General features: G+C 43.7%; 1 pseudogene; it reads left to right on the top strand.

Moving 5' to 3' along the window:
- The first annotated feature begins 6074 nt into the window (after positions 1-6074).
- LOC133364612 (5S ribosomal RNA) lies at positions 6075-6193 on the top strand (annotated as a pseudogene).
- The last annotated feature ends 18274 nt before the right edge of the window (positions 6194-24467 follow it).

Below are 24467 nucleotides of genomic sequence, written 5' to 3'. Positions count from 1 at the left end.
AGCATGGAATTTGCCTTTTTCACAGCTGCCGCACACTGGGTCAACATCTTCATCAAGCTATCCACTACAACTCCAAGGTCTCATTTATGCTCAGTAATTGCCAGGTTTTTTTGTTCCAATATGCATCATCATCATCATCATCATTAGTAGTAGTAGTAGTTATTAGTAATTATTAGTTGCTTTTTTAAAGTTGAAAATTCAAAGTGACTTACAACATTAAAAACAGATATAAAAACAAGAATAAAAACATCCTAAAATACTCAGACTACATAAAAACAGAATCTAACTCCTCTCCATCTGACTAAAAACAAGCAGAAAACTGAACTCTAAAGGTCTGGGTGAATAAAAATGCTTTTACCTGGCACCTAAAGGCAGACAGTGATGGCACCAGCTGTGCCTCATGCGGAGATCCACAAATGGGGAGCCACCACTGAGAAGGCCCGTTCTTGTGTTGCCACTCTCCCATGAAGGGGCATATGGAGAAGAGCCACAGATGATGAAAGCAGGGTCTGGGTTGGTTCATATAGGGAGAGGTGGTCCTTGAGGTACTGGGGTTCTGAGCAGCTTAAGGTTTTATAGGTCAAAACCAAGACTTTGAATTTGGCCTGGGAACTAATTGGTAGCCTGTGCAGCCATGCCAGAATTGGTGTTATGTGTTCTGACCATCTTTCCCCAGTCGCAATCTGGCCACTGAGTTCTGCACCAGCTGTACTTTCTGCACTGTCTTCAAAGGCAGCCTCACATACAACAAATTGCAGTAATCTAACCTAGAGGTTATCAGAGCATAAACAACAGACGTTAGTCTATCCCTGTCCAGATAGGGACATAGCTGGGCCACTAGCCAAAGCTGATGAAAGGCACTTTGCACCACCAAAGCCACCTGAGTCTCAAGTGACAGTAGTGGATCCAGAAGTACCCCCACTTTATGCACTTGTACCTTCAAAGGGAGTGTAACCCCATCCAGAGCAGGCCATGCCCCACCCATCCAGCCTAGGGAACCACCCACTAACAGTGCCTCAGTCATCTGGATTTTCAGTTTATTGGCTCTCATCCAGTGCATTACTGAGGCCAGACATTGATCTAGCACATCCACTGCCACATCTGCAGATGTTAAGGAGAGACAGAGCTGCATATCATCAGCATATTGCTGACAACACTTTCCAAAACTCCAGATGACACGATTCAGCGGTTTCATGTAGATGTTAAACAGCATACGGGATAGAACAGAACCCTACAGGACCCCACACTGAAGGCTCCATAGACCTGAATAACACTCCATAAGCATCACCCTCTGAAAATGACCATCCAAGTAGGACTGGAACCATTGCAAAGCAGTGCCCTCACCCCTAACTTGGACAGTCATTCCAGAAGAATAGCATTGTAGATGGTGTTGAAAGCTGCTGAGAGGTCAAGAAGGATTAATAGAGACAACCTTCCCCAACTCCCCAAAAAAAGCGACCAAGGCAGTTTCTATGTCAACACTGGGCCTAAACCCCAATAGAAATGGATCTAGAAAATTAATTTACAATTGTTTACATTAAATTGCATTTGCCACTTTACTGCCCATTCGCTCCATTTGGAGAAGTCCTTTTGGTGTTCTTCACAATTCCTTTTTGTTTTAACAACCCTGAACAATTTAGTATCATCAGCAAACTTCACCACCTCACTGTTCACCCCTAACTCTACATTGTTTTTGAACAACTTAAATAGCACAGGTACCAATACTGATACTTGGGGGGCTCCACTTTCTACATTCCTCCATTGAGAAAACTGTCCATTTATTCCTACTCTCAGCTTCTTGCTACTTCACCAATTCTTAGTCCAGCCTTTCCCAACTAGTGGGCCACCAGATGTTGTTGGACCACAATCCCCATCTTTCCTGACCATTGGTAATGCGGGCTGAGACTGATGGGAGTTGTGGTCCAACAACATCTAGTGGCCCACTAGTTGGGAAAGGCTGCCTTAGTCCATAAAAGGATCTCTCCTTATTCTGTGACTGCTAAGCTTATTCAGGAGTCTTTGGGGAGGTACCGTACCAAAAGCTTTTTGAAAGTCCAAGTACACTATGTCATCTGGCTTTTCTCTATGACATTGCCATTACCAAAGAACTCTTAATAGTTTAGTGAGACAAGACATACTGTCTCAGAGAAGCCATACTGGTTCTGCTTCAAGGCTTGTTCTTCCATATGCTTGGTTATTTTACCTATAGCAATACTTTCTACCAGTTTTCCCAGAACAGCTAAGCAGCCTGTAATTTCCGGGCTTCCCCCTGGATCCCTTTTTAAAGGCTTGTGTTACATTGTTGTTACAACATGTGCTTTTGGGAGCCTGAGTGTATGAACTTGCCACCCACATGTTCCATGAAACACACCTCCTTGAGAGGAGGGGAATCTTTTGCTAGGGATAAAACAAGCGTTTTGCCCTGAAGTGTACCTATATAACCCAAGAAATGCAGGTCCAAACCAGACTAAAGCAAAGCCTTCTTTTATTGAGAGAGAGAAAAATAGCATTACAAAATTACTGGGTGTGTGGCAGCATTAATCATTAATATCCTAACCCATTCATAACTTTAAACTAAAGAGATCAAAGGACCCTATTACTATAGATAGTGACAGGTAGGAGAGATTACCTATCCTAGGCCCAGGAGTGGGCAGTGGAATGCAGCTGAAGTGATGTGGAACAGCTCTAGCCCCAAAACAGGAAGGAATCTGTTTGCCTCCAGGCTTGGTCCAAAGCTCAGACTCCCTTCCTGGTTCCGTTCCTGCAATCCTGCCTTGAGAGTGTTGATCTTAAGAGCACCTCTCAGATCACCATCAGCCCCCCTTCTTCTTCTCACTAGATTCAAGCCTTGGTTTTAAAAGGGAACTTTTTCTCTCTCCCTCTCCTGCCAAGGAGGGGTCTGGGCATCTGGTGATTGTGTGTGTGTGTTCTTGCTGACCCTGAAAAAACTCAGGCTACGTCTAATGAACAATGGGATTATTCTGTTAGAGGGGAGGGAAGGAACTCTGCCAAGGAGAAGATAACATGTATACAGTAGCTTTTAGTTAATTTTGTGTCTCAAGAGCTGCCGTTGTTGTCCTTTGCACAATACCTCAGAAACGCATATCCAGCCATAAAAAGGGAGGGGTGTGTGGTGGGAGTTTTAGCTCCTGACCATGCACCTCCTGGGTTCCACTTGAACCAAAATGGGGTTAGCCAAGCAAACGTAACAACATTGACCACTTTCCAATCCTCATGAATGGAGGTAGATCTCAGGGACAAGTTACATATTTTTTGTTAGAAGATCAGCAATATCACATTTGAGTTATTTGAGAAATCTTGGGTGGATTTGTCAGGTTTTATTTTGTCTGTTAAGCCTAGAACTTCATCTCTCATCCTCACTATGTGCCTCAGTTCCTCAAACTCCCTTCCTGCAAAGTTAGTTAAGGCACAGGGATCTGCGCTATATCCTTTGCTGTGGAGACAGACGTAAAGAATTCATTTAGCTTCTCTGCAATCTCCTTATCCTGCTTTAGCACACTGTTGACTCCTTTGCATTCCAGGGATCCAACCACCTCTCTAGACAGTGTCCTGCTACTAGTGTATTTGGAGAAGTTTTTGTTGTTGGACTATGTGTTTTAGCAATATGCTCCTCAAATTCTTTTTTTAGCATCCCTTATTTTCTGCTTGCATTTCTTTTGCCAAAGTTTGTCTTCCTTTTTATTCTCATTCGGACAAGACTTCCATTTTTTGAAGGAACATTCTTGCCTCTAAGAGCATCTTTGACTCTGCTTGTTAACCATGCTGGCATCCTCTTGGCCTATTGGAGACAATGGCTGGATTCAAATGTAATACAAAAGCACCGCTTGTGCTAAACATGGTAAAGAACTTAGAATCATAGAATTGTAGAGTTGGAAGGGGCCTATAAGGCCATCGAGTCCAACCCACAGCTCAATGCAGGGATCCAGATTAAAGCATACCCAACAGGTGGCTGTCCAGCTGCCTCTTGAAGGCTTCCAGTGTTGGAGAGCCCACCACCTCCCTAGGTAATTGGTTCCATTGTTGTACCACTCTAACAATTAAGAGGTTTTTCCTGATGTTCAGTTGAAATCTCACTTCCTGTAACTTGAGCCCATTATTCAGTGTCCTTCACTCTGGGATGATTGAGAAGAGATCCTGGCCCTCCTCTGTGTGACAACCTTTCAAATACTTGAAGTGCTCTATCATATCTCTCCTTAGTCTTTTCTTTCAACACTAAACATGCCTAGTTCTTTCAGTCTCTCCTCATAGGGCTTTGTTTCCAGTTCCCTGATCATCCTCACTGCCCTCTTCTGAACCCATTCCAGTTTGTCTGCATCCTTCTTAAGGTGTGGTGTCCAGAACTGGACTCAAGATGAGGCCTAACCAGTGCCAAACAGAGGGGAACCAATACTTTATGCGCTTTGGAAACTATACTTCTGTTAATGCATGCTAAAATGGCATTTGCCTTTTATACAGTCACATACTGTTGGCTCATAATCATCTTGTGATCAACAACAATTCCAAGATCCTTCTCTGATGTAGTATTGCTTAGCCAAGTATCCCCCAACTTATAATTGTGCATTTGGTTTTTTTTCCCTAGGTGTAAAAACTTGCACTTATCCCTGTTAAATTTCATTATCTTGTTTTCAGCCAAATGTTCCAGCCTATCAAGATCCCTTTGAACTTTGTTTCTGTCTTCCAAGGAAAGACCTATCTCTCCCAATTTTGTATCATCTGCAAATCTGAGAAGCAGTCCCTGCACCTCCTCATCTAACTCATTAATAAAAATGTTGAAGAGCACTGGGCCCAGGACCAACCCTGCGGTACCCCATTTGTTACCTCCCTCCAGTTTGAGAAAGAACAATTGATAAGCACTCTTTGAGTACAATTCTGTGGATCCAGTTGATAGTTGTTCCATCCAGCCTACATTTAGTTAGCTTTGCTAATCAGAATACCATGGGGCACTTTGTCAAAAGCTTTGCTGAAATTGAGATATATTATGTCCACAGCATTCCCACAGTCTACCAGGGCGGTTATCTGATAAAAAAAATGAGGTAAGGTTAGTCTGGCATGATTTGATCTTGATAAATCCATGTTGGCTTTTAATAATCACTGCATTGTTTTCAAGGTGCTTACAGTCTGACTGATTTATAATCTACTCTAGAATTTTCCCATGGATTGACGTCAGGCTGACTGGTCTATAGTCCCCAGGTTCCTCCTTGTTGCCCTTTTTGAAGACAAGAACAGCATTAGCCCTCCTGCAGTCATCTAGCACTTCACCCATCCTCCATGATTTCACAAAGATAATAGATAGTGGTTCCAAGAGTTCTTCAGCCAGTTCCTTCAATACTTTAGGATGCAGTTCATTGGGCCCTGCAGATTTGAACTTGTTCAAAGTGATTAGGTATTCCTTGTCCATTTGTCTATCAATCTCAAGCTGCAATCCTGCCCCTTCAACTTCACATTTCTCAGGAGGGTCATTGAGCCTCTTATGGGAGAAGATTAAACCAAAGTAGGAATTGAGCACTTCTGCCTTTGTCATCTGTTATCATTTTGCCATCCTCATTGAGTAGTTGTACCACTGTTTCTGTTCTTTGTCTTTTACTATGGATGTACCTGAAGAAAGCTTTTTTGTTGCTTTTGGCATCTCTCACTAACCTCGGCTCATTCTCAGCTTTAGCCTTTCTGACACCATCCCTGTAGTTCCTTGCTATCTGTGTGTACTCATCCATTGTAGTTTGGCCTTCCTTTCACTTCCTGTATGTGTCCTTTTTTGTTTTCAGGTCATCTTTAAGCTTTCTGTGAAGCCACACTGGCTTCTTCTGCTGTCTTCCCCCTTTTTTTCTTGATGGAATTGTTTGCCATTGTGCCTTTAGAATTTCCTGTTTTAGAAACTCCCACCCATCTTGGACTCCTTTTCTCATTAGAGTTGCTTGCCATGGAACCTTACTGTTCAGAGTTCAAGTTCCTCCTGTTTGTTTCCCATACTCTGGGCATTAGCATACAGACATTGAAGACCATGTGATTTACAGCCTGGCTTCCTTCCTACATTTTTATGAAGACTATTACTTGGCCCCTACGACCATACTGCCCTGAACATGCCCGATCTCGTCTGATCTTGTAAACTAAGCAAGGCCAGGCCTGGTTAGTACTTGGATGGGAGACTGCCTGGGAATACCAGGTGCTGTAGGCTTAGAGGAAGGTAATGGTAAATCACCTCTGAATACCTCTTACCATGAAAACCCTATCAATACATCCAAAAGATTCATAGGGTCACCATAAGTCATAACCGACTTGAAGGCGTATAACAACAACATTACTGGGCCCCATTAGAGCTGTTTCCTCAGTTCCTCTTACTGTGCACAGACCTTTGTTTGTTGTTACTGCCAAGTTAAGTCTCCCGCCCCCTTAGAATTTATTAAACTCTCCTGATGAATTTCTCCATGCTGTGGTGAAACACATTCTTCCCAGTCCTTGTGAGGTGCAACCCATCACTTGCCAGCAGTCTATCTTCCAGGAAGAGTAGTCCATGGTCCCACAATCCAAATCTCTTGTGTTGGCACCACCTTTGTAGCCAGTCACTCACCTCGAGTATTTTTCTTTCCCTTTCCACTCCTAAGTACCGGAAGGATGGATGAGAAAACTATCTGGGCCCCAAAGACCTGGAGTTTCCTTCTCTGAGCTTCAAAGTCTGACATGATTTCTTTGTAGCTTCACTTGGTGGTATCATTCATTTCCACATGAATGAGAAGAAAGGGATATCTGACAGTGGGCTTTATGAGCAATGGAACCTTTCTGTCACATCTGTAATCTATCCTCCAGGGAGGCAGCATACCTGGCGAGTCCATGGATCTTCTCAGCATACTTAGGTTTCAATCTCACACAGTAGGGAGTCTCCCACCACTACTACTCTTCTCTTCTTGTCGTTGGGTGTGGTTTCACTGCCTCTGCTTGACTGAGCTTCAGCTTCTTGCTCCCTGTCGTGTGGGATCTCCTGTAATTCTTCCCCTGCAGACTGTCATCTAGTCTCATCCTCAGGTGCCTGGAAGCGGTTCCATAGTTCCACCTGTGAAGGGTGTCTTCTTGCTGTTCTGCTCCTGTCACCCTTTTCCACGGAGTTTCCTCCACTTCATTGTTGCTCTCCACAACAGTCTCCTCTGCTGCTTCAACATGCTGTTGTTCTTCTGCCTCCTATACTTCTCTTTGCTGCTGTTGTTCCTGTGTTCTAAGAACTCTTAAACTTCTATTATACTCTTCAGTGTGGTCACCTGTCTTTCTAGGCCCCTCACTTTTTCTTCCAACAGCACCACCAGCTTGCATTTGTTGCATGTGTATGCCATGTTGTTCTCAGGCAAGAAAACTAACATTGCACACATAGTGCAGCCCACCACCACTGGAGTGTCCTCCCCGGTCATAGCCTCTGCTGCCTTTTGTGTCTTTCTTTCTACTTGTATTGGAATGGCCTGTGCTTTGTCCTGTCCTCCTCCAGGGTAAATAGAAGAGTCCCACTCATATGTGGTGTGCCGTACAAGGGGGAAAACATTTTAGGGACCTTCCCCTTGACCTCCCCCACCAAACTCCTCTGCCAAACTCCTGTTAGCTCTCCCTGTTAGCTCTCTCTCTGAGGGCTGGTTTATATCTCCTCTGGACCAGATGACACACCTCCCTCTGCTCTGTTCAGTGAGGAGTCAGGAAACAGAGTAATACCTTAGTTTGAGCTCCCAGATGTATAGCAGACAAACCATGGCTATGAGCTGCTTCCTCTGTTTTTGCTATCCATCTGCACAAACTGTGGTTGGTTGATCCCAAAGAAACAAGTATGTAAGCAGGTTTGGGTTCGGACATTAAAACAAACCATGTTTTCACATTGCATCTGAACCTGGCCAATAGAATTGATACAATTAATTCTGAGATTGTTTTTCTTCACAAATTTTAAACAGTGTATGAACGGTGGTAATAGATTACTCAATTACTCACCACTACAAGGTGACGATCCAGCGAGGGGATTACTGAATATATAATCCTAGATATATAATCCAGTCAAAGTTAAGTTATTATTTTAAAAGTATACCCTACTTTTCTTGAAAAATAACTTGCTGGTTTACAACAGAACATTTAAAAAATAAAACATCAAAATGTATTAATGTTGAGGAGATGAGCTTGGTTTATGTGGCAATCTCACCCAAATTTGAAATTAACATGAGTTAAAAGTTCTTAATGTTGGATGGATTGTGCCTGTTTAAGAGAGATAAAACAACTAAAATCAGGCATCAAAACTGGTCTAGAATATCCCTTCCACATGGATCGTCAGAAACTAAGGACAGCAAATTGCCAGCTTTCATGACCTTTCCCCATAAAACAGGGATTTTATGCTTGAATCCAGCAGAAAATCCTTCATATACTTTGCTGCATCTGTGAATAGCACATACATTACAGATAACATGAAACAGGCAGGTCTTGTGGGTTGACTAGGTTTATGGGTTAAATATTAAGATAAAAAGCTCACACGCTTTTTCTATGACAGTCTGTTAAATATTCAAAGAATTCCTGTCTTTATACAGTTGATAATAAATTCACTTTTCTATTCAGTGTATTCACTTGAGATTCACATTATTCTCATAAACCTTGAAATAGTTTTTCTACCTCTGATTTCAAGTGCCGTGATACTTTTTATAATAATAAATGAGACTGTGTCAATAAGTGAGACTGTGAATATGCTGATCTGTCTCTCACACTCTCTCTCTCTTGGGAACCTCCATGATAATGAAGTAGAGACCACTCACTTTAATAAACAGAGGAGAAGGAATATTTCTCCAGAATTTTCATGCCTTCTTTTAATTTAGTATAACATATTGTATATTTAGTTAGTTAAGAACTTATTTTTTTTGTAATATATGTCAGATTTCTCCTCAAATATATATATATTTATTGTTTATCGACTAAAACGCTGGTGTCAGTGAGAGGTACAGTAAACACCCATCTGGAAGCAGCTACAGGCACAACCACAGAGGCTGCTGCGTTGTGTGTGCAAGAGAGAGCAACTGTTGGCATAGTGGTTAGAGTGTCAGACCAGGACCTGGGAGACCAGGGTTCAAATCCCCACTCAGGCATGAAACTCATTGGGTGACCTTTGGCCAGTCATTCATCTCTCAGTCGAAACTACCTTACAGGGTTGTTGTGAAAATGAAATGGAGAGGAGAAGAGGCTTGTATACCACCTTGAACTCCTTGGAGGAAAGGTGGGATATAAATGTAATTAATTAATTAATTAAGCAACCACTCTGAAATGATGCTTCTTCCACCTCTTTGATTTTTCCTCTTCCTTCTCTATAACACTGATAGTGTAGATAGCTGCTGCTGTAGCCAATAACAAAACCAGCCACCATGCCAAGGCCCTGGCAGCTTAAAAGTTTTAAATATCACCCTCCCCCAAACAACAACTTTCATTGCCAAACAGTGTGATGATCACATTTGCTCAGTGGGGCTAGAGCCATTATAGCATAGCAATAGAAGGATTTAAATATACAGATTTGGCACAAGATTTGGCAAACAGCCATACCAGAGGAATTAACAAGTAAGGTTAGAATAATGAGAGGACAAGTGAAAAGAGACGGGATTATTGTAATATGGTCAACATTTATTGATTTTTTTTAATGTCCACCTCCTCTTCAGTGTGGCATAATTAGTTATTTGTAAAAAATAAAGTATATTAACGGAGTTTGGCAACTGTAGGAAATAGCATGTGTTCTTAATGTTTGATATGAAGAATAATATAGATTCCTCATTTGATTTTATTTTGTCTCTCCTCTAATGAATTGTTAAAAGCATAGAAAATATTGTATATTTCCTTTTTCTTCTCCCATTGATGAATGTATGTGAAGAATGTAGGTTGAATATTGAATGTAATTTACTATTATTTGTTATATATTAATAATTAAGATACACACACACACACACAAAGACAATTCTTTCCAAATTTGAACAAAAAAAGAAGAGTTATGCCATGACATCTTTCCCTGAGCTCTAAATGAAACACTGGAAGCCAAAGGGGCTGACTCTTGAGCGCCTGAGACTGGTGTCATTTTGTTTTTAAAGAATGTTCTTCCTTGTTCCTTAGAAAAACAAAAAACAAAACCGTTCTACATGGATTTTGCTTAAAACAACAACATCAACAAACAGCTGTCAGGTGCACAGTGAGTGGCATCTCCACATGTCTTTGCTTACAGGAAAGCCTAGCTGAGGGTTTCATGGGTTTTTCAGGAAATGCGGGCACTCAGAAGGCTGCAGAGATATTATGTAACAGCCTCCAAAATGGCCTGATAAGGATCTGTGAACTTCCAAACTTAAAGTCACAGAGATATGAAAAAGGAGAGGCAAGTGTTTGACCTGAGTTGATTGTAGATTAACAGTAACTCATTTATTGTCTGAGGATGACTAAACAACAGCTTTAACAAATTCCTTAATGCAGAACTTCCTCCTGCTTCATTTCTCCTTTGGTTCCACTTTCCATGCCATGCCATATCAGGCATTACCAGTCTATTCAGGACCACATATTTGCTCACAGTGAAGACCTTGCTAGTTTTTTAAAAATGTAACCACATACCAAACACTCTTAAAATACTCAGCTTTTCAAAAATTCAGTCTTGAACCTATTTAAGAGCAGGTCTTCAAGCCTTTCTTAGAATTCTGGCCTCCTATTGACCTCTCCTGCCCAAACTTAACATGGAAATTTTACCTTTTTAGGGTGCCTTTTCCAATGCCCATTCTTTGTGATGTTCCCAACACTGCCGCATACTGCATTTTTGAAGGGGGACACTCTTTTTCCAGTCTCCCATTTCCCTTTTCTTGGCTTTTTCATTCACTTTCAAATCATCATCTCTCTCTCGTCAGTTTCTTGCCTTTCCCAGCATTATTGACAAATAAGTAGGATGGTGCCAGAGGAAACAATATTATGTTGATATTCTTATCCAGAAATATCCTAAAGTCGGATATTGGTGTAGTACAACAGTGAAGGGCAGTCTGGCAACAGAGAAAATCCTTTTTGTTATTGTTCCAGTGTTCCTTTGTTATGTTATTGTTCCAATGTTCCTTTGTTATTTCAATCTGATTGTTACACTGTATGGTTTGTATCCAGATAGCTAGCTAGCTAGCTAGTGTATAGTAATATTATTTTTCATCTAAAGTAAAAGAAAGAAAGGGATATGTAAGAATTCTTTCCTACATAGCTAGCAGTATATCAAATTTTTCCAGTGACTGTTACTTAGGAATCTAATTTTAAAGTGTTCGTGTAATTTGTCATAATTTCCACGGAATACATATACAATACCAAATGAGCATTTGGGGACAGTGATAGCTTCTGCAAGCCATTCTTTTCCATGGAACATTTAACTGATTTAAACAGTGTTGCAGGACTAAGTTTCCATATGTTGAACTGCCAAAATATTGTTTAATTTAAATAATGTTAATCTCTTCTGATAGTAATCTTGGGATATTACTAGAGCAAACATAATAAGTAGATACTTTGAGGGGCTGAAAATAAGTAAAGTGGTAATCAACTAAATCCTTTTAATTTGTTGATTAAATCATTCCTGAGAGAGGCTAAGATCCCATATATTTGGTTAAAATGGTTCTGAGGACATACAAAATGAACAAAAAGGTATTTAGTGCCTGTATTTCTTTATATTGAAAAGGAAAAAAAACAGCCAAAATAATGTGCAGATTCTGAATCAAAGTCATTAGAAATTTGGTGTGAACTAAGTTTCAGCTAAATGTCAATATTTAGCACTGAGTAAATAGTTTTTGCTCTTTGCATGCTTAATGTGGCACACAATCCCTTTCTTCCTTGATATTCTTGCCTTCTGTATATTGGATGGCCTTGGCTCTCTTTTTACTAGGGTCGTAGCTGCAATCTGTGCAAAGCCAGTTCTTTTCTTTTTTTAAAAAATACAATATGTAAAATAAAGCCATTTCTAATGGCATATAACAGGGGTGATAACTTAGATAGCTAATAGGACAGGCCCAAGAGCTAACTGCAGCCCTCAAAAAAAAGGCTCTCTACCTCAGAACTCACTCCACATCAGCCCTGACCGGTAGTCTTTTTCTGTGTGGTTGTTTGGCTGGAAAGTGTCATTCAAAGCTTGGAAGATTACTTTTAAAAAGGAATAAATTACCATTACAATAAAATTATTCTGAAAGGAATTGATTACTTAAACATTACTCAAAAGTTATCACTACAATTACAGTTAAGTTACTTTTGAAAAAACTGCAGTGCCTACAAGGAGCTAGCCTTGGCTGATGCACACCCAAGTCACCTAAAACAACATTAAAAATAAACACACACATACAGAGGTAGTAGAATAATTCTTTTTATCCATAAGATAGCAGTGGCGGTCTCTCCACTGGTAAGGGAGGCGGGGAGGGAGGCAGTGGCCACTACTCAGAACATTGCACATCAAACCAAGTGCAACCCCCCCTCCACACACACACTCAGCCAGCAAGTAGAATTTCTCTCAGTTAACCACCTCCCGGACCCTGCCCTGCTACCAACTAAGAGAAACCCACCCAAGCAAACACAAAAATGCAGCAAATGCAGCAAAGCAGGCAGGGAGGGTGGCGGAGGCTGCTTTGCATGGCAAGTGCAAACACAGTATTCACACACACACACACACACACACACACACACACACACACACACACACATTGTCATCTTTCACCTCCACAGTTCTTTATCTCCATTCTGCTGCTGCCTCCTTCTCCTCCTTTATCAATGTTCTTGCCTTCCAGCTCCTTTCTCCTTCTACTACATTCTCCTCCACCACCGTCCACTTTTTAAAACAATTGTTTTCTCCACTCCAACCCTGTCTCGCTCTCTACCTCCTCCCTTGTCGCCTCCTACTCACCCACAGAGTGTGAGGGAAGAGCGGCGCTGCACAGAAGCCCAGTTTGAGGCACATGATTTTCACCCACAAATCAGAGAAACAGAAGTGGAAAGGAATTACCCACTTGTTCCTCAAAAAGGTAATGAATTGCAAGTAATTCTTTTTTTTTGTAATGAATTACTTCCAAGCTCTGGTGTCATTCGACTGTGATAATGTCTGTTGCTTGCCTGGATGGATGATGATGAGAGGTTTATGGGTGTGTACACAGAAACCTCTGGCTCTTGTATGGCTAGAATGTAGTCTACTGTGCAAAGGTAACAGTCACATCTGTCACTCCTCCCATTTTTTGTCTCTGGGCCCATCCACCACTGGGATGCAACCCTGGTAAAGAGCTGAAAAGGAATGAGGGCCTCAGGCTGAAAAAGTTTCTCTACCTGCCCTCCGTGGCGCAGAGTGGTAAGCGGTGGTAACGCAGCCGAAGCTCTGCTCACGGCTGGAGTTCGATTCCAACGGAAGGAGGAAGTCAAATCTCCGGTAAAAGGGGTTGAGGTCCACTCAGCCTTCCATCCATCCGTGGTCGGTAAAATGAGTACCCGGCATATGCTGGGGGGTAAAGAAAGACCAGGGAAGGAACTGGCAATCCCACCCCATATATACAGTCTGCCTAGTAAACGTCACAGACGTCACCCTAAGAGTCGGAAACGACTCGCACTACAAGTGCGGGGACACCTTTACTTCACCTGTCTTATAGGGACACCTTTGGTCCATCTCCTCACCAGTACATTATGGGAATTGAAGAGCTATGTGCAATATCTGAACCATCCTTTGACCTAGACATTCCTGCTGTCATTTGACTCACCCAAGGCTTGTGCTCATACTGATCCACTTTGTAACCTAGGTGAAAGAAAGATGAATGACACCGGCACAAGCCTTGGAAAAGTCAGCTGAGCAGATGAGGAAGGAGCAGATGCCTGAAGTGACCCAAACCCAATCAACTTCTTTTCTCAGCTAAAAGCCATGCTGGATCAGGCTAATGTAGGCTACCATACCTAGACTCTTCTGGGAAGCTTACAACTGAAAAGCAAAGCTTGAAGAACACAGTGTTCCCTTGCAGTCTGTCCCCAACAGGTGGAATTCAGTGGTACACTAAATTGCGACTTCCTGGACTAGAGCCATTCAGAAAGACAATTATATGAAATGATCTAATGTTTTTTTAAAAAGCCATCTCCGGAAAGGGCCTTCTCTGTGGAAGCCCCTAAATTGTGCACTCGTGCAGCTTCTGCTGAATGATGAAGATGCACATTTTTATTCTGGTCTTTGACAGTTAAGGCATTTTGTTTTGTGGGACCCCCTCCTTTGCTGAATCAGTACTTTTCTGTTTTGATTGGAACTGTTTCACTATGTTTTTTGTTTTTATAACTGTATGAATATAACTGTATGATTTATTTATTTATTTATTTATTTTATTAAATTTCTATACCGCCCCATAGCCGAAGCTCTCTGGGCGGTGTACAAACTAAAACTTCCATCTACAATTGAAACACATATTTAAACAATTTTAAAACTACATCCAAATTTCAAAATTGTAAACATTTTAAGACAGACAAAAACACATATTAAAATACTTAAACACTAAAATGCTAAAATGCCTGGGAGAAGAGGAAAGTTTTAAGCTGGCGCCGAAAGGATAGTAATGTTGGCACCAGGCATGCCTCGTCAGGAAGATCATTCCACAATTCGGGGGCCACCACTGAGAAGGACCTCTTTCTTGTTGTCATCCTCCGAGCCTCCCTCTGAGGAGGCACCCGGAGGAGGGCCTTCGATGTTGAGCGCAGTGTATGGGTAGGTTCATATCGGGAGAGGCGTTCCATCAGGTAGTGTGGTCCCAAGCCGTGTAAGGCTTTATAGGTTAAAACCAGCACTTTGAATCGAGCCCAGAAACATATAGGCAGCCAATGCAAGCGGGCCAGAATCGGTGTTATATGTTCGGACCGCCTTGTCCATGTCAATAGTCTGGCGGCTGCATTTTGCACGAGCTGCAATTTCCAAACCGTTTTCAAAGGCAGCCCCACGTAGAGCGCATTGCAGTAATCTAATTTGGAGGTTACCAGAGCATGGACAACTGCAGCGAGATTTTCCCTGTCCAGATAGGGGCACAGCTGGGCCACCAACCGAAGTTGGTAGAAAGCATTCCGGGCCACCGAGGCTACCTGAGCCTCAAGTGACAGGGATGAATCAAGAACAACTCCCAGGCTGTGAACCTGCTCCTTCAGGGGGAGTGCGACCCCATCCAGAACAGGTTGAACATCCACCATCCGGTCAGAAGAACCTCCTACTAGCAGCATCTCAGTCTTGTCTGGATTAAGCCTCAGTTTATTAGCTCTCATCCAGTCCATTGTCGCAGCCAGGCAACGGTTCAGCACATTGACAGCCTCACCTGAAGAAGATGAAAAGGAGAAATAGAGCTGCGTGTCATCAGCATACTGATGGCAACGAACTCCAAAGCTCCTGATGACCGTACCCAACGGCTTCATGTAGATGTTAAAAAGCATGGGGGACAGAACTGACCCCTGTGGCACTCCATACTGGAGAACCCAGGGTGCCGAACAATGTTCCCCAAGCACTACCTTCTGGAGGCGACCCACCAAGTAGGAGCAGAACCACGGCCAAGCAGTGCCTCCTACTCCCAGATCAGTGGGTCTCCCCAGAAGGATACCATGGTCGATGGTATCAAAAGCTGCTGAGAGATCAAGGAGAATCAGCAGAGTCACACTCCCCCTGTCTTTCTCCTGACAAAGGTCATCATACAGGGCGACCAAGGCTGTCTCCGTGCCAAAACCAGGCCTGAAACCCGACTGAAATGCCACCCTGGGCTTCTACTGGGAGAATGGGTGGGATATAAATCAAATAATAAATAAATAAATAGCTATAAGCCATTTTGGGACCTTATGGTGAACGATGGGTAAAGAAATACATAAATGCATGCATATTTACATATATATTACATGCAAATATAACAAAGCCTTGGTCAGTTATATCAGGAAGAAAGAACTTCAAGAGGGATTAGTTTTGAGTGCAGAAGATGTGTTTGTGTACATGTAACCCTTTTGCTTTCATTGCCCACTACTTTTCCATAGCACCTCCTCTTCCAAGCCACATGCCTCATAGATTTTTTTTAAGGCCGATGCCTGGGAAAATCAAAGGCCCAATGGTAGCTACCTGGTGGATAAATTCCCGAATACTGAAGGGGTGGTCCCTTGGTATCTAATACAGCTTCCAAAGGCTGTTAGGGGGTTATTGTTGTTGCTGCTGCTTTGTTTTCATGGTATATTTATATATGTGTTTTTAACAGTGTTGTAAGTTGCCTGGAGGCCTTTAGGTGACTAACAAACCTTAATACTCCAACTGACCAGAGAGGGCTGCAGACCTTTTTTTCCCCTCCCAGCAGCCATCTTGGATAGGGAATATTCAGGTTGCTATTTAGAAGGTTCTCTGTACTGGAGCACATCCAAGATGACACTACTCATATGGGGGACTTTATGGAAAAGCCCAATTTTTCTGTCTATTGTTATTAGTAACACTTGCTACTGCAGTGGGAGGATTTTTCTTCACAGGTTTTGTATATCTATATATATTTGTGGTGACAGTGACAGAAATGAGTACTAGGCTGATGAGAATATTTGAGTTGGGGATTATCAAGGAATCAACTCCTATGCTCTTACATAAATGCTGCTTCCCAAGAAGAGAAAGTTGACATTGTGGGTTAGTGTGGCTTAGAGGGTTAGCTACCTGGTAGAAAGCCTCACCTAAATCCTGCCTAAGTGGATCTTCTCAGGGAGCTCTTGAGGAAATGCAACCCATCCCTGCTTTTAACACCTCCCTGCGTATTTAGACATAAGTAATTGGATTTCATTCATTTATTCATTGTTTTGTTTCAGAATATCCCATGTTTCTTCCAAGGAGCTCACGTACATGGTTCTTCTTCCATCCATTTTATCTTCACAACAATTATGTGAGGAACTGAGAAATAGTGAGCTTCATGGTTGAACAAAAATTGGAATCTCAGGCTCTCCAGCTTTAAGTCCAACACTCTAATCACTACACTATGTTATCTGACCCCTCTTTTTCCTCCCAAGGATCAACTCTCTCTTCTCTTTTAGTGGTAATACTTTGTTTACCTGTGTTGATTGAGAGTTTGATGAGATGTGTGTGGGAAGGTTGTGCTGTTGGACTCACTACCAGAGCTTGGAATATTACTTTTAAAAAGAAATACATTACAATTACTGTTACATAGGCCCAAAAAGGAATAAATTACCATTACCATTACAATTATTCTGGAAGGAATTGACTACTTTACCGTTACTCAAAAGTAATCTCTACAATTACAGTTGTTATTTTTTAAAAAAAATCCTAGAGTGCCTACAAGGTGCTGGCCTTGGCTACTGCACACTAAGTCACCGAAAACAACATTAAAAATAAACACACACACAAAGAGGTAATAGAATAATTCTTTTTATCCATAAAATAGCAGTGGTGGTCTGTCCGTTGGTAAGGGGGGGGAGGGAGGCATGTCAAACCAAGTGCAACCCCCCCCACACACACACTCTCTCAGCCAGCAAGCGTCATCTCTCTCACTCAACCACCTCCTGGACCCTGCCCTGCCACCAACAAAGGCACACCCACCCAAGCAAACATTTTATCTTGGGGTGCAAACAAGTTAAAACACTTCAAATGCAGCAAAGTAGCCAGGGAGGGAAGTGGAGGCCCCTTTGTGCATCAAGTGCAAACACAGTATTCACACACATGTGCACGTGTGTGCGCACATACACACATTGTCATCTCTTACCTCCACAGTTCTTTAATCTCCATTCTGCGGCTGCCTCCTTCTCCTCCTTTATCCATGTTCTTGCCCTCCACCTCTTTTCTCCCTCCACTTCATTCTTCTCCACCACCATCCATTTTTTAAACAATTGTTTTCTCCACTCCATCCCTGTCTCGCTCTCCACCTCCTCCTTGGTTGCCTCCCAAACACCCATGGAGCATGAGGGAAGAGCGCCAGAAGTCCAGTTTGAGGCACATGATTTTTATCCACAGAAGAGTCCCCCTGCTCCTCCCCATTAATGTCCAAAAGTAATGCTGGAAACATTGCAATTACTCCTCAAAAGTAATGAAATTACTCCTATTACAATCAAAATGTAAAGGAATTACCCGCTAGTTCCTGAAAAAGGTAATAAATTGCAAGCAATTCATTTTTGTAACTAATTACTTCCAAGCTCTGCTTGCTACCCTTATGAGTCAAAGAAAGTGAGCTCTGCTAGAAGGCAGGTTTCCTCCCAACATCTCCCTAGCCCCATTTCCCCCTTCTTATGAACAGTGCCAGCATCAGCACCCTGAGAGCTGCTAACCTGAAGTAACTAGGGAATGCATTTTGGATCACCTCTATTAGTAGAGCCACTGCAACAGGCTCCTCCACTGCTAGGGTGGAGAAGAAGAAAGGCGCAAGGAGCAAGGCAAGGAATGAGCGAGGCATGTCAAATGGGAGAGAGGGAACTGGAGTTGAAGGGTTGAATTAAGTGTGGGGAGGCAGCCTCCTTACTTTTTCTGCCTGCTTCCTTAGAGGCTGCTTTTAGAAACCAGATGACAGTGCTAAAATTGGGGGTCATCAGAATTGACAGTCTGGAGATGAGGAAGGACAAAACAGGCAATGGCGTTCCTTATAGGGGCATATTTGCCTCCACCCAAATTAAGAAAAGGACTCGGGAAGGTTCGAGAAGTTTTGAGCGTGAGCCACGTGGGATCGCTTACCCAATCACGTAGGGGTTTGAGCGGCATTTATAAAGCTGCTCCTGCCCCAAGCGCGTGCCTTTTTTGCCTTGCAGCAACGACTGCTTGTCTTCGCTTGGGCTCCCGCTGTGTCTCCTCGGCGATTGTGTCCTGCTTCTCCTTCTTCCTCGTTTGTTGCTGTCCATTTGGTTCCCGGGGGTTTGCTTGTCTCTGCTTTATTCCTCACAATTTACTGCGCTCTCTATTGCCGCTGATCAGCTGGGCTGCGGGCGTCCGCCCACTCGCCCGGCGGCTTCCCGCTGGCTCGCCGGCGGTTTGCTTGCCTATTAGTTTTACCTGTACTTTAAAGCTTTAGTGCTCTTTTAGCCCACTCTTATTATTTATTGGGGTGGTTTGAGGCGCAGCTCTCGTTTTTATAATTGTTTCCATCCCTTATTATTCCAGTTTGCTTTCGTTTGATCCGCCCCTCCCTCCTTTCCATTCAAGTATTTTGAATATTGTTGCAGTTAATTTAGTGGCATTTTTTCCTATTCGTTTTATTATTTATCGTTGGGTTTCTTGGTCCTATATATTAATTATTCATATTCTTATCTTAATTGTTTGTGTTGGTTATTAATTAATATTTATTATTTAATGGTTGGGTAATTGGTGTATATTTTTAAGCCTCCCCTGCCCCCCCTCTTTTTATATAGATTCCCCCCTTTTTATACATATAAAAATAAATAAATAAATAAATAAAATAAAACAATAAATAAATAAAAATAAAAAAGGATAAATAATAATATTATTTTAATGTAAACATAAATTTTATTGTTTGTTGTAGCGTTTGCATATTCTTCCTAGTCAATTGGTCTGGTTTTCCTTATATAATTGATTGTTTCTGCTGTTGCTGTTTTTGGTTCTGTGTAGTGTTAATATGCCACCCAGGAAGGTTCAGCTAAAAAAGGGGGTGCGTGTAGTGAAGCAGGCTGCAAAGCGCCCTCCAACACAGCAGCACCAGTCATCTGATGAAGATGAAGATATGGGAACCATCAGGGCTTTAGTTGCAAGGGTGGATGCTTTGGAACGTGAATGCTGGCAGCCTTTTGATGCTGAGGCGGGGCCCAGTACTGCCCCATCAGGTAAGAAATCTGACCGTTTGGCAGCTAAGAGGCCTAAGTCTTGTATTCTTGCTGATTTGCTTTCCAGGATTGGCATACTGGAAGCCACAGCACCTGTGCTTGAGCCCGCTGTTCCGACGATCTAAACCGGGTTGCCCGCGGTTCCTTCTGCAATTGCCATCCCTGTGATTTCAGCCCCGACTGCTCCTGTGCCGCTTCCACTGCAGCTTCCATTTCACCCAACTGGGTTACCGTCTACACCTTCTGATACTTCTGGATTGGTGGCACTACCTGTGGTTGCCTCTCCTGCTGTTCATGCAGGTGAGCATGTTGCACCTCCACACGCACACGATTCCCAATCTCCAATTCAAAGTGTTCTTGTACGTGACCCACCCACGGCGGGTCCTCAGCTACCAGGTGGTATTACGCAACCTTTGGTGTTTATGGGGTGTGTGCTAGTTCCCCAGCAACCTCAGCTTCCATGGCCTGCTGCGGCTGTGTCTCCATGGCAGCCACCAGTGGCTTCCTCCAGTCCATCCCCTGCTGTTTCGCCTCTTCCTCAGGGAGTGTATCCACATGGTGATACTTCCCTTCCTTTAGGTGATCATTTGTTGTTAACGACAAAGGAAAAAATTTGGCGTGGGGAGTACATTGATTTGTTCTCTCTCCTTTTTCGCAAAAATGAGGTAAAATCTAAGGAAGCACAGGATGTTAAGGAGCGTGAGGCTGCCACGAAAAAGAAGGTCGATCGTGTGTGGCCTAACTGGCTAAACACCTACACCATTTATATGGGAGTTATGACCCAGGCTTATCCGTCCAGGGCATTGTCCATGATAAAATACCAGGACATTGTTCATAGGGCCTTTCGTGAGTTCTCTGGTACCGCTTGGTTGCGGTACGATGAGAATTTCAGGCAAAGGGCGGCATTGGATCCCACCCTACGCTGGGACGTGGAGCATGCGGGCCTGTGGCTGCGCTCTATGACTGCCGCCAGGCCTACTCTCGGCGACAGAGCTGATAGTGGGCATATTTTGGCACGCATGCAGTCTTCCACCTCTGGCTCCGGCCAAGGCGGACACTGGGTTCAATCCCAGCAAGTCTGCTGGACATTCAACAGCAACGGCCATTGCTTTAGGCGTCCCTGTAGGTTCCATCACGTCTGTGGACTGTGTGGTGGCACTCACCCCAGTTCCTCATGTCAGCGTGCACGACAGGCTTGACAGGGTGCAGGGGAACAGCAGCATTCAAAATGTGGATCTGGCAATAGCGGCGGTACGTCGCAAGGCCAGTAGCCCTATTAAGTTGATTCCTTTGGCAGGATTGCTGCGTTATTACCCCAATAGGCTGGCCGCTCACTTCTTGTTGCAGGGTTTCACGTATGGTTTTTGCATCCCTTATGAGGGTCCCAGGGTTGCTTCTTCCTCTGCCAATCAACCCTCTCTTAAGGCTTTGGCCCCGTTGGTGTTGGCCAAACTTAATAAAGAGATAATGGCCGATCGCATCTCGGGCCCCTTTTCCGTCCCTCCTTTAAAAAATTTAAAAATTTCTCCTTTGGTATTGTCCCCAAGAAGCAACCTGGGGAATATCGCCTTATCCATAATCTCTCATTCCCCAAAGGTGCCTCCGTAACTGATGGCATTTCGTCAATCCATGCATCAGTTAGATATACATCTTTTGATGAGGCTGTGAGGGTTGTCCGTAGGGCTGGCAAGTGTGCTTTAATGGCAAAGTGCGATATAAAATCTGCTTTTCGCCTTCTTCCAGTACATCCTGACAATGTTGATTTGTTAGGTTTCAAATTTCAAGGCCAGTTTTATGTCGACAGGGCTATGCCAATGGGCTGCTCTGTGTCTTGTGCTGCCTTCGAAGCATTTAGTACTTTTCTAGAGTGGGCACTTCGACAAAGGGCCTCTTCCTCATTCTCTGCCCACTATCTGGATGATTTTTCGTTTGTAGGGCCAGCTGGTTCTTCACATTGCCTCTATTTGATGCAATCCTTTGAAGTCTTATCCACCGAACTTGGTGTCCCGTTAGCTCCTGAAAAGTCTGAGGGCCCTTCTACTTCCCTTACTTTCTTAGGTATTCAATTGGATACTGTGACTCAGTCCTCTCGCTTACCTCAGGATAAGTTGCTTGCCTTGCAGCAACAACTTCGTTCCGCCTTGGTGCTGAAGAAAATCACATTGTCTCAGTTACAGGAGCTTGTAGGCCACTTAGTGTTTGCTTCTAAGGTCATTTCCTCTGGTCGTGCCTTCCTCAGACGTCTCTGTGATGCCATGAAGGGTGTTCGCTCTCGTTTCCATTTCATTAGGGTTACAGCTGGGATGAGAGCGGATTTGCACAAGTGCCTTGTTTTTTTTGAGCAATTCAATGGTCTTTCCTTTTGGCGAGAGGAGTTACTTTTGGAAGCCGAATTACAGGTACATTCTGATGCTGCCAGAGGCCTGGGTTTCGGTGTCATGTTCAGGTTGCAGTGGTGCGCTGAGAGGTGGCCTTCCCAATGGCAGGCCTGTGGTATTACATCTGACATGACGTTCTTAGAATTTTTTCCAATTGTTGTAGCAGTTCATATCTGGCAGTTTGCATTTCAAAATCGCACGGTGCATTTTTGGTGTGACAATCTGTCTACAGTGTGCGTTGTGAATGCTCAGACTTCTAAATCTCCTCGTCATGCGTTTGGTGCGTGTTTTTGTCTTGCAATGTTTGCATTTTAATATTTTATTTGCAGCTAGGCATGTTCCAGGTTTACAGAACTGTGTTGCTGATGCTCTTTCCCGCTTACAGATGGTGCGCTTTCGGGAGCTGGCACCTGGAGCAGCTCTGGACCCGGTTCCGGTCCCTCCTTTCCTGTGGAGCCTTGGCGATTAGAAGTCCGGGCTGCTATTGCTTCTGCCCTGGCTCCCAGTACTCAAAAAGCGTATCAGCGTTCTTTTGCGAAATTCCAGGATTTTCGTATCAGCACTGCTCTGCCTTTGGCGTGGCCTGTTCCTGCTTCTCATTTATTGCAGTTTATGCTGTATCTAAAAGGGCTGAATAATTCTGTTTCTACTATCGCTGGACACCTCTCTGCGCTGGCCTTTATTTCTAAGGCACGGGGACTGCCGGATCATTCTGTAGATTTTAGGGTCAGAAAGGTCCTTGAGGGTTGGTCGCGTTCCGCTCCCAGGCCCGCTGATGGGAGGAGGCCAATCACGCCCGATGTCCTCCTCCAGATCCTGGCTTTGTTTTGCACTTTATGCTCATCCCAGTATGAGTCGCACCTGTTCGCCGCAGTAACTCTGATGATGTTCTATGGTGCTTTCCGCCCTAGTGAAGTATTAGTCCCCTCTAAGCGCGATGTTTCCTTCCGGGCCTTATGCTCTGGCGATTGCACGTTAGGTGCTGATTTTGTGAGGTTTTCCCTAAGAGTCTCTAAGACTGATCAGAGGGGCCGTGGCACCATTGCTTCATTATGCAGTTGCCAGGTCCCTGAATTATGCCCTGTGTCTGCAATGCGTCGATTTATGTCTATAAGGCCATCAGGCCAGCGTTATCTATTTATACATGCGGATGGTTCTGCCCTGACTCAGTTTCAATTTTGGGCCATTGTTCGGCGGGCCTTGTTGGCCAGTGGTCACGATTCTGGAGTCTTTGGGCTGCATTCTTTCCGGATTGGAGCGGCCACGGCCGCAGCCCTTGTGGGCATGAGCATTAGCGATGTCCAGGCAATTGGCAGATGGCGTTCTTCTGCTTTCAAGTCTTATGTCAGATTTTGATTTCAAGTAATTCTCTTTTGTTTTCTTTAGGTGTGTTAAGCCTTCCAGTCCCTGTGAGGATCATCCTGTGTGGCCATTCTATCTTGTTTTGGGCTCACCGGAGGGCCTCTTCGACTGTTTCTGGGATGCAGCTGCAGCTTTCCGCCAGGGCTACAGTTGGTTGGGAGGCTCGGAGGGGTATGTTATGGGATGCATTGATGCCATTGGTGAGCCGACTCATGTTTTCGGCTACCCGGCCTCATGTTTTGTTGATACATCTAGGGGAGAATGACTTAGTGCAGTGGCCTGGTATGGATTTGCTGCTCAAGGTCACTCGTGATCTCACATGGCTTAGTCGTACTTATCCCAACCTCATCATAGTGTGGTCTGACATGCTTGTGAGAAGGGTGTGGAGGGGTGCACTTCACCCCAATAGGATTGATAGGTCCAGGAAATGGGTCAACAGGAAGGTTAGGGATCTTGTTTTGTCCCTTGGTGGGGCTTATATTCCCCATGATATAATTAATTTCCATTCTCCACAGTTGTTTCAAGATGATGGGGTTCATCTTTCGGAACTTGGAAGCGACTTGTTTTTGGAGGATCTTAGGAGGGGTCTTGGGAGTTTTTTTTCTTCTGTGGGTTGAGGGGACCAAGCTTCAGCTGATCCCCTCTTGTGGCATGGAATTCGGGCAGGTGAGGAATATTGGGGTTAAAATGAGGCGGTTAAGGCATTATGGTAAAGGACACTCCTTAGGGAACCATCAGGGCTCAATGTCTGGTGGGGATCTGGGGAGTGTCCTCATGGGACCGGCTTGCGCATCATGGTGAATGCCTGTACAGCGGGGCCATGGTGCGGGGGTTGGAACCACACCTGACTCCAATAACAAGGAGGGAGAATTTTCCTGCATCCTTGACTTTGGAGTTAACATAAGAGGAGAATCATTTGCCTTACAAAGGGGAGGGAGTATTCCC

The sequence above is a fragment of the Rhineura floridana genome, chromosome 9 (genome assembly GCF_030035675.1).
Source record: "Rhineura floridana isolate rRhiFlo1 chromosome 9, rRhiFlo1.hap2, whole genome shotgun sequence".
Lineage (NCBI taxonomy): Eukaryota > Metazoa > Chordata > Lepidosauria > Squamata > Rhineuridae > Rhineura > Rhineura floridana.
Note: the sequence above shows the minus strand (reverse complement) of the source record. Positions and strands in the feature narration are given on the sequence as shown.